The sequence below is a fragment of the Xenopus laevis genome, chromosome 7L (assembly GCF_017654675.1).
Source record: "Xenopus laevis strain J_2021 chromosome 7L, Xenopus_laevis_v10.1, whole genome shotgun sequence".
NCBI lineage: Eukaryota > Metazoa > Chordata > Amphibia > Anura > Pipidae > Xenopus > Xenopus laevis.
In genome coordinates, this window is record NC_054383.1 from 76,985,493 (window position 1) to 77,003,341 (window position 17,849).

Sequence of the window (17,849 nt, forward strand, 5' to 3'; positions counted from 1 at the left end):
CTTACAATTTAAGGTATAGGTATGGGTCCTGTTATCCAGAATGCTAAAGGTTTTCTGGATAATGGATCTTTCCTTTAATTTGGATCTTCATACCGTAAGTCTACTAGAAAATCATGTAAACATCAAATCCAACAGGCTGGCTTTGTTTCCAATAGGGATTAATTGTATCTTAGTTAGGATCAAGTATAAAGTACTGTTTTATTATTACAGAGAAAAAGGAAATAATTTAAAAAAAAAATATATGGATTGCTTGGATAAAATGGAGTACATGAGAGCTGGCCATCCTGCAATTTGGAGCTTTCTGGATAACGGGTTTCTAGATAACGGATCCCATACCTGTACCTGTATCACATACCCACTATGGTCAATTTTATCTGACGCCAGTTAACCTATTTGTATGTTTTTGGAGTGAAAGAGGTAACCAGGTACCCAGAGGAAATGCATGCAAGCAGTATTTTATACTTTATTTCTCCTTTAACAACAAAACTTCTAGTTTTATAAAATTCTAAATAACACTTTCCCTCTTTAACACACCTTGGAAATAGATCACGATAACTGAAAATAGTCCATGTTACCATTCATCTCAGGGGTGTAACTACAGAGGAAGCAGACCCTATGACTGCAGGGTGGCCCAAGAGGTATATTGGCCCCCATGAGGCCCTAATTATTGATTAAATTTAATAGATTGGTAAAACAGTTATCCTGATATTTTGGGGACATTAAAATGATTTTGCTGTGGGGTCCATTAACATCTAGTTATGACACTGAATCAATTGTAGGACAAGATTAGTCATGCCAAATAAGTGCAAGCAAAGCTGAAGTATAAGTCGACATCTGATACAAAATTGGGTGGAACAGTGAAACAGAGATATTACTATTACAAATGAAAGCAATTACACATAAACTGTAAATGGAAAAGTAGGAAAGGAACTGCTGTCAGGGCCACCATCGGGGGGGATAGGGGATACACTTGTTTCAGGCCCAGTGGGTTTCTGGGTCTTGAGGGGGCCCTGCTGTCAGTGAGCTGAACATTCAGAAGGGATGGTGGGGGGTCCAGGGTCTGCTTCTTTTTTCTGATAAGAGCTGTCTGTGAGCTCATTGGTCAATGACGTTAAGCCGCGGTAAAGCCGCATGAGGATTGGATAGGCTGGAGGGGTTGTTTCAACTTCACCCATCCAATCCATGTGCAGCTCTGCTAGGACTTAAACTTCAGTGACCTGTGAGCTCTTACAGGAAAAAAAGAAGCAGGCATTCGAGTGCAGCCCACTGACATTTTGTACCATGGATATTTCTACACTTTACATGCTTAAAATATTTATTTAGCATGTAGAATCATATGCTGTTCAGGGAGTGAACTGAACAATAGCAATATTTAATGTTTTTATGCTTAAAAACCATATACATTGGTTGCAGGGAATTACTTAGTACTCCATGCCGTGCAAGACTAAGCAGGCGTCAAGTTATTGTGCAGTTCTTTGAAAATGATTACAGTGTACAATGTTCCATTTGCAGTACAGTGTATATTTTTTAATGAATTGAAATGCTCTATGCCCTTGTACCAGTCAGGATATAAAACCTGCACAAATATTTTTTTTTTAATATTTAGGAACATGTTTATATTAGTCATAAAGCAGTAAAGGCATTTTTATAACTTTAAATTTAATAATGTTGTGTGTGTAGGGGAATAACATGCAGGCACCCAACCTCATGCCCTTCTCTTATTTCTGAGGGCTAGAAATGATACATTGTCGCCCATTGTTAGAGGTACTACAGCATTAACTGAGTTTGCATATTTCTGGTGCAATTAAAGTGAGGTCAGAACATAAACAGCAACTCAGCTTGGACCAAAAGGCAGTTACATAACCAGCAGCTTCTTTATCACCATGATACAACTAATAACTGAAACCTAGGGACATTGAGCAATAATAATGATAAATACAAATTTGCATACCGAAGCATAAAAGCAACATGAAAGAAATATGCAGCATGAAAAAGTAAATTAGCATCCCCAGAATAGCAATTAACAGACAAAACCGTAAACAATATGCATATTCACCATCTCCCAAAGCCCCCAAATGCAGTAATTGTCCGAAGAAAAAGGCAGCAGGGAAACCATTTGCAAATTCAACCATTTAGCTCAGCTTTCAATAACTGAAGCTGCATAACATGTTACCGCTTCTTTGTTCAGAGTGTACTTACAAAAATCATTATATAGGAAAACAGACAAAACACGTTTGGGCTCATTTATATGCCTTAACAGGTATACTGTGCTACATGCAATGTAGCCATGTTTTGTTAATCCACAATGCAGTGTTCTGTGTTATTCTGTGTTATTCATTTCAGCCTATAATGATGACATCTGCTCCTAATTCTTTAGATGCAAGTGTACTGTGTCTATCAATGCGGGACACTCTGGAAACCCCCAAAGCTACTGCCACATTTTGAGTTTGTGGTAACTGCAAGGTTCTCATTCATCAATAGATGAACTGGGGCTGGTTTACAAGAAGGGGAGGGATGGACAGAACAGTAGCGGGCACAACAATGCAGAAGTTTAAGGAGAGCCTATTGCCGCAAGTACCTTTAATGATGGTAAGTTTTTGTGTTCTGTTGCAAACATAGTGGTATGTAAACGTATATTATTTTATACAGCATACATTACACGCTACATTGTTGAAAGAATGTTCTAGACACATCCACTTCCCTGTAGAGCTTACAATCTACATTTGGTGCTTCAAATGCAGGTGGGATACTTTACAAGTAGCTTTGAAGACACATATAAAAGTAGGTTTAAATAATGTTCAAAGAGCTTCAAGATGTTTCCTTTGTCCTTTTTTTTTAAAATGGGCAATAGTATCCATTTTTCAACATGAACTTTAAACATACTTTTTTATTCAATATCTATGGTTCTTGTTATTACTCATTTAAATATGCTTTGTGATACTACCAGTAGCACAGTAGATGAACAAAGTCAATATTGAAAAATGCTCTTTCTACTTCACTACTGAATATGTTTCCCCCAAAAACAGGCTATGACATAGGCAAAACCTGGATGTGTACTATAGAAACAAACATATATGTGCGTCTGGTATTCATCTTAGCTGCATATATTCAATAAAAAACTCATGACAAAAAATTGAGGCTTGAGAAAATTCAAGTTACAAATAACACCAAGCCAAGAAACCCTCATTAAGAATGATTGAATTATTGAGAAGTATTTTTACATTTTGATATACTTCACCTTTACCCAGTATAAATATGTATTCAATGACAAAACCTATAGTTGACTTATAATAAAGCTTTTATTTTTATTTATGATAAACACCCAGTATTTAAACTATATTAAAACTTTAGGGGGTTATTTACTAAAACTCGAGTTTCTCTCATCTTTTTATTAAACCAAGGTCAACCAAACTCCTATCCACAATTTATTTGTTATTTATCAGTAAAGTAGAAACATTTGGTGAAGGAAAAGACTTGATAAAATCGAGCAAAAACTCAAATCGTACAAATTTTTTGGATTTGATACCTGAATCGCTCATTTTTTTGGGTTATAACCAAAAAAAAACTTTTTGGACAAAACTACGTGCAAATCACGATATCCTCAAATAGTAAAAGAGACAGCTGCCATTGACTTCTACATGACCTCAGCAGGTTTGAAATGCTGGATTTTCAGATTCTGACTTTTAGTAGCTTCGGGATATAATAAATATCGAAAAATGTGTTATTTTTTCCCCCCAAAAAACCTCAACCAGAAAAAAAATCAGTTTTAATTTGTAAGCTCTTGGGTATATCCCCCATCACCTTCTGTATCAATTAGCATGGTGTAATTTGTATGGTATTTATAATATGTACATCATATGTGTGTCTAAGTATAGTAATAATAATAATGTGTCATTTAAGTAGAGCACATACAATTTTGTGTAAATCTTTTGTAAACCCATATTTAATATTAAACAGGAGAAACACGGGTTGTGAATGAAATGAACGGAGCTCACCCTTCTTTGTGGCGTCTCGGCCGCAGCTCTCGCGATACTCCGGCAACTCCAAGCCGGCATTTACAAGACAGAATCTGTGTATCGCTGTTCAGCGCTGGCCCGTCCACATCAAGACTCGCCACACTTATTCTTTGAAAAACGGCTTTATTCAACTTGCATAAGTGGTAACAGGCAGTGGGTAAGTGGTGCGAACTAACGCGTTTCGTGCCCTCTCTATTGGCACTTCATCAGAGTTCAAAATATGTCACATGATATCCCATTAAATAGAGTATACCATATATGGTAACTTATTAGAATGAATTCATTTAGTATTATAATTCGGGATTCACAAGTATCCAATAGGATGCTTTGGTATAATTGAAGGGAATACATTTATGCTAATTATATACACAGGTGTTTAACATTGGACACTCTATTTAATGGGATATCATGTGACATATTTTGAACTCTGATGAAGTGCCAATAGAGAGGGCACGAAACGCGTTAGTTCGCACCACTTACCCACTGCCTGTTACCACTTATGCAAGTTGAATAAAGCCGTTTTTCAAAGAATAAGTGTGGCGAGTCTTGATGTGGACGGGCCAGCGCTGAACAGCGATACACAGATTCTGTCTTAATATTAAACACTACCCAATCAAATGAAATGTGTTTAAAAACTGTTAAAATTGTTAAAAAAAACCATGTCAGAGAAATAACGTCTGTCTTCTTCAATGGTCCGGGTCTCAATGTTTAGCTACTATGACCTTAGACCAGTGTTCCCCAAACAGTGGCTCGCAAGCAACATGTTGCTCACCCGCCTCCTGGCAGTTGCTAACAGTGGCCTCAAAGTACAGTAGGTGCTTATTTTTTTTAATTCTTGTCTTGGAGACAAGTTTTTGTTGCATAAAAACCATGTGTACTGCCAAACAAAGCCTCGTATAGGCTGTCAGTCCACATTGAGGCTACCAAATAGCCAATCATAGCCCTTATTTGGCACCCCCTGCTTGTTTTGCTCCCCAACAGTTTTTACATTTGGATGTGGCTCACAGGTATAAAAGGTTTTGGGTCCCTGCCTTAGACCAAGGCAACATTTATCAACTTTTTTCAGCATTTTGATCTCTAACAGAAATTTAAAAAAACGCCAATGAATATACTGTACATATATACACAGATTACAGTTAATATTTTCCACACAGTTAATACTTTATATATAAAATGAAAAAAAAAACTGCCACTTTTAAATTGGCATATAGTCTGTCCTAAATGAGCCTGAGGGATACATAACGTGTCACATTTTGTGTGACAATTAGCTTTACCACTGCAGAATATTCTCAACCAGATGAGGAAAAACATAAGTAACTCCTGATCTGTGGTAATCACATTTCTGGAAGTTAATTGAGCTCTGCAGTAACAGATGTCTGTATTTTTCACTACACGCAGTTACAAACTGACTGACTACCTCTCTGGTAGCACAAGTAGAGCTTTTGATTTTAATCCACCCTTTGCAGTTGCTTTCACCATACTATCTTTATTTGTAATTATAATAATACAAACTCTTTAAATGGACCATTTCTTTTTGTTTTTGCATGCAAAGCAAAAGTTTTTGCTGCAAGACATTGTGGTACCATTACAGCATTGGTGCTATGAATAATGCAGCAGCAGGGGTCCTACACAATGTTAAGACCCATGTTATACAAATTTACCCTCATGTTGGCAACATCCATAAATAAATATCAGTAACACATTTTCTCATAAGGTTACTCTATCCAACTACTCTAAAGAGAATGCTTACTAAAAAAAGGAATATCAGGGTTGCATTTTCATCAGTTTAGCACAATAGTTTATATTTCTTTATAGACTGGCATTATAATGTCTGAATATTTACTGTAATTCCACTACTGTTTTGAAATAACAGTATACATCTAAAGATACAGAATGCATACTTTGTCTTGCAATGTATTATTTAATGGATAAACAGGCACACTGATGATGTAGGTGAGTGATCCCAAGCCAGTGGCCATGTTGCTCACCAACCCATTGGATGTTACTCTCAGTGACCTCAAAGTAGCTGCTTATTTTTGAATTTCAGGCTTGGAGGCAAATTTTGGTTGTATAAAAATAGGTTTATCCTGTAGGCTGCCAGTCTACAGTGGGGCAACCAAATAGCCAATAACTACTCTTATTTAACAACTCATCCCCAGGTAATGTTCTTATGCATGTGTTGCTCCCCAACTCATTTAACATTTGAATGAGTTTCATCATTGGCAAAAAAGGTTGGGGACCTCTGATCTAGCTGATTACTTAGACTTCCATAGAGACTACTCACTATAGGTGCTAAGGTGCAATGATCATAGGAAAATACCAAGTTGCATCCATGGTTCATATAACCTATAATCTTTCTAAACTATATGCCAGCATCTTCCCTCTGTTTCAGCCTGATGTTAACTTGGACTTGTTTTCTAACTTGCAGTAGACATATGAAAAATAATTACTGCTACTGGTAACTGCATTTGTGCTATATAACACATATTTTATGTCACCCTATTCACCACAAAACTACAAACTTGATAATGTTGTGTTGGGGACAAATGAGGCTACCACCCTAAATCCTTAATCAGTGTAACTATGTGTGCAGATAAGTATTTTTCCACACTAGTACCCAAACCAATCCCAATTTTTTTTTACTTCATCTCCAATGGCTTATCACAGAAAACCAGGGACTATGTAGGTTTGTTAGCAGGTTCTTCCACATGTTGCTTCCTACCCTACAGACATCTATCTTTGGAGATTGTGGCTACCTGGACCCACCTCATCCTATGCCTAGAGCACAACAATAGCAAAATGGAGAATAAAACATCTTCCCCTCAGAAAGCTTTGTAGATTTTGATTCGCTTTATCCAATGTGGCAAGGGAGAGAGATCATAACATTATTTAAACCACATGGGGTGCATTGAGCTCAGTTTCTCTGAGAAACAGCAGGCAACTTCTGCAGCAAATGGTTATGAAAGGAGAAGGCTCGTTTTTCAGCACTGGACGAATATCCTGGGCACTAACCCATAACAATTAATCTTAATTTTTTTTAAGCCAACTGCAGATAGAACCTCTGATGAAGTGCGAAAGAGAGGCACGAAACGCGTCAGGTGACTAGACACGTCATGGTTTAGATAAAGGCCTCCAAGAGGATACCTGTTTGTGTTTTTAAAGATGCTTGGAAATAAAGACTTTTTTTATTCTAAAACTACCCGTGGTTATTAAGGCTCCCGTCTATCTACTGCAACTGCAGATAGAACACCCAAAGCAGAAATTCAATCGGTTGTCCTTGGTTACTGCCTGGACCAAATTTGCTCAGTGTTGTTAAATAAGTTCCATTAGGTGGAACACTGCAGCATTGTATTTCCTAATTTTATAATATTTTATAAAATTTTATGAAAACACAATTTCTCTGTAAATTGCAATACACATTTAAAAATTACATATTTAATTAAAAGTACAAATACAAAGAGGATGGGAGTCCCTGTCCCCTTAATTTACAGAAACAAACAGGAATTTAATTAATAACATCTCACACTTAAGTTGGTGCTGACATCACCCCTATATGTATGTAATGGTGCTGATGCAATCCTTGTGTGCCCGCACCAGTGGCAGCTTCCTGGAGGAAGCACATACTCATAAAGAAAGAAGGGAAGAGTTACAGAGGCCAGTTAGCAATAGTTTTCAGTAGTCTAGAGATACAGTATTAAAGGGAAAACATATTGTTTAAAACAGTGAAATTTTTGACCTATGGGTAAAATGTGCTTAATAAAACCCAAAAAGATCCAGTATCCAGTGCTCTCCTTTGGGTTCCACTACATTAGGACCATTGTGACATGCACTACAGTAAAAGTCTTAAGTCTAAAATAAATAAGATATAAGTGGACTAATTTTAAACCACAAACTTTTTTGATTTTACACTGGTGTCATACCAGAAGCAACACAGCTACTGCTTTGATAATGGCTCCTGACATTACTGATACCATGGCTTGGGCTCACTACTGATGGGCAAATTCACGTTGAATATCCACATTTCTCCGCTGGCGAACAAACTCACAAAACTGCAGAGAAAATTTGCAGGAGAAAAATCTGCTGAATCGCTTTTGTGGAAAAGACTGGGAATATTCAATTTCTTACCAAGAGTTAGTAGCCTTTCTTCTACCCTGCTAACCTTCTATGAAGCAAAGCCCATATGATGAAGGGAAAAGTGCTTGAACTGCTGTCAGATACTGGTATGGAAGCCCTTGCTGTAGTATATTGACTGAAGCATTTCAAGGGAGGTAAGAGCTTGCACTGTGCACACCATTACAGGATTAACACAAGCTGTATCAGAATAAAGATATACACATTTAACCTTGCACTAAGTCTAAACGAATAATGGATTTTAATATCCACTTGTTCCAGCCAGAACAATAACTATTAGATTAACTTTTGGACTATGACCCCATCACTGGTAATTCACTTGCTCATGTTAAACTCTACAGAGTTGAATATGGAACACATAATTTTGTGAATTAAGTGCCTTTTTGGCTTTCAGTATTGTTAGTAGGAGAGATGGAGGCACAATGTATGTTATAGCATGCATTCTCAAATGTTCATGACAAAATGCAGTGTGTGCCACTTGCTAAACAGAAATAACTTTCAATTGGAAAAAAGGCAGTAATGGTTATTAATCAAGCCTCAATTTTTTTACTGGTCGAGGTATTTTGGGCAAAGACTCGAATGTTTAATGGAAAAAAATTTGAATTTTTCAAAATTTAGGGGGTTACTAAAATCAGATTTTATCTCATTTTCTTATTAAGCAAAGGTCCATCAAACTCCCATCCATGATTTATCTTATTTATCAATAAAATACAGTAGCTCGAAAAAGTCATACAAATTTTTCATATCTTTACTTCCAAATCGATTGATTTTGTGGGTTATCACCCTACAACCTCAAATTTTTCATATTATCCGCTAAACCCAGCGCAGACCACAATATCTTCAAATTGGGTTAGGGACATTTCCCATTGACTTCTACATGACCTCAGCTGGTTTGAGATGCTGGGTTTTTGAATTTGGGTTTTTTGCAGTATCGTGGTATAAAAAATCTTTAAAAATTCAAGGTTTTTTTCCACAAAAAAATTGAGTTTTTGCTCCAAAAAGCCCAACCAGAAAAAATTGAGGCTTGGTAAATAACCCCCTTTTTATACCCAAAAGCTGCTAAAAGTCCAAAAACGAAGATCCGCCATCTCAAACCTGCCAAGGCCATATAGAAGTCAATGGCAAATATCCCTTTTACAATTTGAATATATCGTAATCTGAACTGGATTTATTTGATAATCTGAAAAATGTTGGGTTTTTGGGTGTCAACTCCAAAAAATTCATAAAATTCCAGTTTTCATTTGATTTTATCAAGTCTTTGCCCGACCCGACTTTTTTGAGTTATTTTTATGATAAATAAGATAAAATTGTGGATGGCAGTTTAGTTGGATTTGTTTTAATAAAAATATGAGATGAAATTCGAATTTTAGTAAATAAACCCCTAAATGTTGTGGTAGTTTCATAAAAATACTATCACTAAAATAACCTTACACATTTCAAATAATGTATGAAATGCCAAAAGTGTTATTAATTATGGTTACTGGTTATCATATGTAAAATGTTTCAGATCTATATTCATTACAAAAATGACTGAAAACAGCTAAGTTTAGAAAATGTTTGGGCTTATTTAAAAACAAAAAGTGCAATACATGGACACAAATTTTCATCTCTTTTACCATCAATGCAGCTTTCTCCCCCAGAATTCAAGGGTAATAGCAGGCATCTGCCAAAATAAATGCCCACTTTCAAGAATTACATACATTTGTGGCATGTGATTTCAGAGTAAGGATGCTGTAACTTCTGGCATTTATTAAAGCCTCATGCACTGGTGAACCAGAAGTGACAGCATCTTCAATCTAAAATCCCACACCACGAATGCATGTAATTCTTTAAAGTGGGCACTTATTGTGGAAGATACCTGCTATCATCTGCTATTACATGGTGTAAATCAGTTGCATTCATGGGTGCAGCCTGCTAGAAGAACCCTGGAATTACCAGAAATTCTCATACATATACAGAGTTTCACTAAATTCATCAGAGCAGGCTGAATGGGTGCATGGGTGCAATTACTTTTGAGAATAGCATCAGTGTTTGCTAAATTTTGCATCCATTTTAGCACTTTGCACTCCATTAATGAGCCCTATTTTTATGCATTTGAAAATGCACCAAAAATGCAATATAAATATTTACATATTTGGGATGGGAATGCACCATAGGAATCTGTGACTCACAGCCACTGCCAAAAAAGTGAGCAATATTCCAAAAGAAAACTCTGTATCTGATTCCTGTCTGTCTAAATGAAAGCTGGATTTTTTAAAGCCCCAAAGCAAACATGCTTTTCACAGTTTTATTTTACTCCCTCTCTAGAAAATTAGGAAGATAGCATGCTAGAAAATGATCCAGCCTAGACCAGTAGGTCTGATAACCAGGATAGGAATGGAATTGTCTGCAATTAACCAACGTGTAACTGTTCCCCCTGGACATGTGGTCTGGGCCTGAAACAGATCCTCTGTCTATGAGAAAAGCCCATAACCTGGCCGCAGTCCATGTTTACATGGGAGACTAAGTTCCTTTCCAGTCAAACATTCCTACTTAAAGATAAGCCACCCTTCCCTTGGCCTCCCAATTACTTCAGTCCATTTTTACATCTCAGCAGTAAATGAACATGCTATTTTTTTTCTAATAGGCACCTAAAGTAAATTCTGAATCAAGCTGCATTGTTTCAGTGTGCTAGATTTTTAAGTAACTTGGTAGGATGTTCATTTCATATAAGAAAAACTGTTACGCAAGAATTTACCAACATTTTATTGTATTATTTAATGGCTTATTTACCTTTACTGCTTAATATATTGCCTTTCCTTCTTACATTACTTCTTTTTTCCAGAGGCTTCTTCAATTTAACGGGCACACGCGGCAGCTCTGAGAAGTAAAAAGAGAGGTTATTGTACATTGTGCTTTCTGACATCAGATATGCACTTTCAGTTCAATAGCCTGGAATGATTTACCCTTTCGAAACCCAGCTAAGAATTTAAATCAAAATTGTTTCTCCCAGCTCTAATGATAGTTGTTATATGCAGAACCATATGATCCCTGTTATCACATTTAGTGCAAGGGAGCACCATTGATATGTGTTCATTTTTTTATCAGCCTCCAGGAAACATATTTAGGCAAAAATAAGGTACTTCTGCCAAACTGTATGCCAGCTACAACATTTTATCATAGCCTTTGCATCAACTTCACGTAGACTTGCTAAATAAAACCAAATTAGTTGAACATTTGTAAAAGACAGGCATACTACTAAATGTTATAACAGGGCTTATATCATAATTCTGCATATAACTCCAAAACCACATTCTTAAATGCCAACATTTCTCTTGCAATTTGAATATATTTGACAATTCCAACTTATTTCTTATTATAAAATTCTACAGGTTTTTTTTTTAATAATTCTAGTCTCTTAAGGTGGTAATGCATGCCCATCTTGGGGGATGCAATGCTGTAATTTTGGCAGACCATCCCGTGTTTGATTCTCAGTTGGTCAGTTCAAATTTAAAATTACATCGTCTTGGAGCATGATGGGATATTGGCATACGAGGTAGTGAAAAATTCTAACTTTCATTCAGATTTCCTCATTAAAGGAAAACTATACTCCCAACATGAACACTTAAGCAACAGATAGTTCATATCATACTAAGTGGCATATTAAAGAATCTTAGCAAACTGGAATATATATTTAAGTAAATATTGTCCTTTTACATCTCTTGCCTTGAGCCACCATTTCGTGATCATCTCTGTGCTGCCTCAGAGATCACCTGACCAGAAATACTACAACTTTAACTGTAACAGGAAGATGTGTGGAAGAACTCTGTCTGTTAATTGGCTCATGTGACCTAACATGTATGGTTTGTTGGTATGTTTCTGAGTACAGTGAATCCTACGATCCCAGGCGGCGGCCCTTATTTTTTAAAATGGCAGTTTTCTATTTATGATTACCCAATGACACATACTACTAGAAAAGTATATTATTATGAAAATGGTTTATTTACATGAAGCAGGAATTTACATATGAGCTGTTTTATACAATATCTTTTTATAGAGACCTACATTGTTTGGGGGTATAGTTTTCCTTTAAGCACATCAGCCTGAATAGTCAGTACTCATAGAAAATGAGATGGCACACACAGAAGCATTCGTGCTAAATGGTTGAAATTTTTTTGAGATCCCCACAACGTTTTGGAGGCACAGCCTCCTTTCTCAAGTGCTTTCCTACTTAAGCACTTGAGAAAGGAGGCTGTGCCTCCGAAACATTGTGGGGATCTCAATAAAACTTCATCCATTTAACACGAATGCTTCCGTGTGTGCCATCTGATTTTCTATTAATATATGGATAACGGATACCAAGGATTGCAGCAAGGTTCCCAGATAGAGCACCACCCATAAATGTGAGCAGATTCTGCAATACTATATGAACAGTCAGTACAATGCTATTTGGTCATCACTGAGTATGACCATGTATGAGGTCTGTTACAAATAGGGGCAGATCTATCAAAGTGTGAATTTAGAACTCACCACAGTAAAATTCCACCACCCTCTGTTTATTTCTATGGGATTTTTAGAGATGTATTTATCAATGGGTGAAAGTTAGAAAGTTAGAGTTCACCATTTGATAAATATGCCACTATAAAACCCATAGAAAAGAACAGAAGAGGTTGATTGGTGGAATTTTACTGTGGTGAGCTCTACTTTCACCCCTACCCCTCATTATAATGCTCTTCCAATGTTATTCAATTTAAGTGATTTTATGCTCTCCTCAACATCCTCTACAAGACTGTAGAATTGACATATCTTTAAACTGTATAATGAAAACTCCCATAAACTTCCATATACTCGAAATTTGACCAATCAAAATGTATTATTAAAATTCAATTTTTTGAAAGGTGGGTGAATAGGATTGACCCGAAAACTTTTTACATTTTAAAAACTTGATTCGAGTTTTTTTATCCGAAAAAACTTGAATGTCTGGAAGTCTGCAAACAACTCAAGTTGATCCCTGGGCATCTCCCATTGCACTTAAACAGCAACTTGGCAGGTTTTAGGTGGTTGAATCTAAGTTCTTAAAGGGCCAGTGTATGATAAATCTCGAAAAAATTGAATTAGAATTTTTTGAAAAACTCTAATCAAATTTAAATAACCCCCTAGCCGAATTTGACAATTTTGACCATAAAAAAACTCGAAAATTTAAATTTTGATAAATCTGCCCCTGAGATTCAATGTACAGAATTCTCCAATAGTTTTTGTTGGCTGTTGGGCTTTACTTTCCTCAACAGATGGAGAGTCCCAGGTCAGCTACGAAAGCATATGTTTTAAAAAAGCCAGTTGATCTCATTCTTGCATTACATTAGCTTTTTAAATATGTATAAATATGTATAAATAAACCAAATAATTGGATTAAGGTATCATTAACTCTTAATTAAATCGGCCCAATAAAGTCCATATATCTGAGCCATATCGAAAGAATGCTGCTGCTTTTGCAGTATTGATTTTAAGTACAATCTATTTGTTTTGTCTCTTGCAACAAGCTTGTTTATTTTTTCTTTATAGCCTGTTGTTTTATTTTTAGTGAGTCACCTCAGAAATTGCTCTATATTTTATTTTATTATTTTTTCTGAGTTGTTCTGCTCAGGACAACAAAGATTCCTAATCAGTAATAAAATGATGGAGGGAGCAACAGATGAGATGGAGTAAAAATACTGCATGTGAACTGGAACATAGCTCTTGCTAATAGAGAAAATTAATTGTTTAATTACAGATCCAAGAGCTTAACTAGGTTATTAATCCTTGATGACTAATTTCAATGCATGAATTTCATTAGCCAATAAAAAGCAAAGCTGTTGGGAAATTAAAAAAGCACGGTCCACCTACATATTAGACTATGATATGCATTTGTAGAGCTGAACACAAAACTGAGATGCGTGTTTTTACTTTCAACAATCTGCGTTTGTGATTATAGTATTGAGCATTGCTGTGTATTATATACATACAATAGTATATGGCAGTCTCCTTTTTTAGTCTGTTTATTACTAAAAGTAAAAAGGGCTTATTTACTAAAGCATATGATGTTTGCAAAGTGATCAAATTGACATGCCAACTAGCATCTAGGGAGTGTGATAAGTGGAAGTTTTAACATGCACACTCAGTGTTTTGATGAACTGCCAGGATCAAACTGGGCTGGCAGGACACCGGGAAAAAACCTGGTGGGCCCTCCGGTCCATACCCACTCCCCACGGCCGCCTAAGATACACCCGGAACCCCCCCCCACCCTGATTGAGAGTGAATTGGGATTTTGTCTGGGGGCCCGTGGGGATGGCTGGGGCAGGAGGCCCAGGGGTGGTGCCCAAAGCTGTAAACCGCACAGAAATACACCCACAGACACAAGGGTACACTGGTATTACAAGCAGGCAGTTTAAGGGTTTAGAGTTGCAACTGACTTGTGGCAAGTGAATGAGACACTAATGCTATTATCGACACCCCACACACTGATGCCCCATAAGGGATGCTGTCCCTTTAGCAACTTTAAAAAGCTTGAGTTTTACCAAAATGCATAATTATTTGCATCCAAATGAGTAGTCTTTGCAAATTGCAGGAGGGACCCGCAAAGGCCAGTATGTACAGATAACTTTTTGTTACTAAGCAGAAAACTTTGCTTGTGAAATGCAATAAATAATTAAGAGACCAAAAATATGAAACCTATGTAATCCTAACGAATGCCTGTGAATTCAGCACTACACTATTATGAAATGTATATTTTATTCCTTTTTTTTTTTACAATACAGACCTAACCAGTTAATCAGTGCCTTTTTCAACTTATTCAAGCTATTCACTCTATTTAGGCTGCCCTTTCCAATTCTCACTTAAGATAATAACGAGTCATTAGCTAAAGTGCAGATTGGAATATAAAAGTCATAAGAATGGAACATCTGTAATGCATCTGAATATCCACATGATGTTTGCATGTATTACAGCCTCAGGGATCAGAATACACTCATTTGTTTATCTGATAACTACCAACAAAAAAAATTACAATATAATTTGGCTGTTGGTGAACCCTCAAGTCTGGGACATGTATAAGGATTTGAAACAGTTTGTACAGCAACCAATGACAGAGACATGTTTGTTAATCCTGAGCTGACTCTTCCAGAACTAAAGGGTTAATAGCTTGGACCTTGCTCAGCAGAGGATTTTCAAATCTGCCACAGGCCTACAAATTAAAGAGTGAGTAAACAGGCAGGCAACCCTAATTAATAGCATGAAATGCTGCTGTTACATACAAAACATTCCTTAACCTCAAATCAGGCCACCAAAATAAAGAAAATATTATAAAGTCTGTGGCTGAAAGTAGCTCCCCATAAAATAAAAAAGAAGCTGTTTAAATGTCTTACTTTCAAGCCAGGCCCCACAGAGCTGAAGCTGAGAATACATTAGCCTTTAATGAAGTGAAACTCTCATCTTGCTGGAGCCACCTCATTTAGTGCAATTGTTTCAGAGCCATTATGGAAAGACAATTACAAGGAAGCGGTGAGAGTAATTGGAAATGCTAGCAGGAGTTTGGTGAAATGATAATAAATAAAAAATATTCAAACTAATAAGCTTCCATGAGGGGGTGGGATGATGAAAATCAACATAATTAGAACTGAGCCTTACCAAGGAAAAACAGACAGCAGGGTAGCAAGTGCGCAGCTTGCAGAAAGGGAAAAAGCGAGGTGTTCAATGATATGAAATTAACGCTATTACTCACTAAGCTTGGAGATTGCACTAACTTGGGCAGAGCTGATCGGATAGCTGGTTATGCCTGAATTACATTTTACTTTCAACAGCGCTACAATAAGTTTGGATTTAACTTCAAACAACAAGTGGTACAGTATTTCATGTGGCAAATCTTGTCAAGATGTTACGGGTTAAATAGATGTCTGGTGGTAACATCTGTATTCTGAATATGCTCACAGATGTAAAAAGGACTTTAAAGGAGAAGGAATGGTATAATCACTGGGGGGGAGTGCAGCGGCATTTCAGGGACTGCTTCCGCCGGGGGGGGGGGGCTGCACCTCTAGTGCAGTGAGCGCTATTGTGCATGCTGCACTAGCAGAGCTGAATTTCCGTGTTAAAAAACTGAAATTTTTGTGTAGTTCTAACCTTAGAGTTACCAGAGGCAGCTCTTTGCTGCCCCTGGTAACTGGCAGCTCCAAGCCTCATGGCAGGAGTGGCCCTGGGGGGAGGAGGGGTGTGTGGATAAAATGTTAGTACCCATCCCCAGTGATTCTAATCACTAAGACCTCGGGCTGGTGTTTGCTGAAAATTGCACCGGCCTGGGTTACTTATACTGTACATAGGAGAGCCACACCACCTTCTTCTTTCTAGGTGTTCTCTATGTTTTGGTCTGGGTGAGACTATACAGTGCAAACTCGCATTTAGAAGCAAAAAGTCTGGTTTTCACTCTACTGCCATAAACACCCAGCCCAGAGCCACAGCGATATAGAAGTGGAAGAATGCCAGTGCAGTTTTCAATGAACAGGATCACCAGCCTGGTTTTCAGATAAGCATTTATAATCACTGGCACATCCTAGTGATCATACATTTCCTTCTCATTCAATCTATTTTGTGTCTCTTTATACCTGATTAATATTTACATTGTAAGACATTTTATAGTAGTATCTGTACTAAAATGTCATATGCACATAGAAAAAGTTGTCAGTAGTCAAAATAATTTTGCTTTGAATGAGACATATAGCATAACTAAAAATTGCCATAATCTTGAAAGCAATAATGTTTAGTAAAAATGGACCCTTTCTTGGGGCCTTTATTAGAGTCAGTTGGAGGCCTGCATTTACAAAGGCAAATATAGATTTCAGTTTCCTATCGGGTCCACCTAGTGCAGTGTGCTGAATGCCACCAGCTCCCCTGCACAGCCTGGGAAAGGAGGCAGCAAAAAGTGGAAATATGGGTGGCACTAGTAGGGTTTTTGCAGACATTTTCTATACAATTTTTCATCACATTTCTTCTATATTCTTTCTATCTTTACATAGAAATATAATGCACTAGCACATTCTTGTTTTTTGCACAGTGTGTTCCCTTTACATCTATACTACTGAATTCCAATTTAAAAATGTGTTAATATTCATCTTTTAGTCCTTACTATTAATGGTGTTTAACATTAATACTGTGACACAAGATAGTTGCATTAAAGGGATAATTCAGTACTGTTTACTTTCTTATTTATTTAATGATGTTGAATGCATTAGAACTCTTATATTATGGATCCATCTTGGAAACAAATGCTAGCATTCCTTCCTCAAATTAATATAGATGAACTAATGATACCCTGTTGTGTGTTACTAACCACTGCTTATGAGCAGGATGTGTACACAGATTAGACACAGTAGAGCTTCAAATGCTTTTCCTTTGTCTCTGCCCCTTACTCCCAAGTCTCACTTGGACCCTGTATTTTCAGTCTACAGCTATAAGACCATCATGCTTAATCCTATTTTTCCTACCACTCATGAGACTGTAGTGACAAAAGATATAGGGAGTATCTAGAAATATCTGAGGTCATGGGATGAATCTCTGAAATCTCAGAGTTTTTGAAACCTTCCAACTATAAATGTGTTTCCAAATGAAAATGTATGAATTATTTCACAGGTGAAGATGCACTGAGATGTGAAGAATTATTTTGATCTCAGTGCTCAGCTAATGAGCCAGCAGGCAAGC

General features: G+C 36.9%; 1 protein-coding gene across 5 annotated transcripts in view; it reads right to left on the minus strand.

The window, feature by feature from the left end:
• The window catches only part of pknox2.L (PBX/knotted 1 homeobox 2 L homeolog), a 381,764-nt gene that overhangs the window by 264,694 nt on the left and 99,221 nt on the right, over nt 1–17,849 (minus strand). For all 5 annotated transcript variants that reach the window (XM_018225718.2, XM_018225720.2, XM_018225715.2 and 2 more), the window contains exon 3: nt 10,920–11,006. The gene's annotated coding sequence lies outside the window, so the exon portion shown is untranslated. The remainder of the gene's footprint in view (nt 1–10,919; nt 11,007–17,849) is intronic.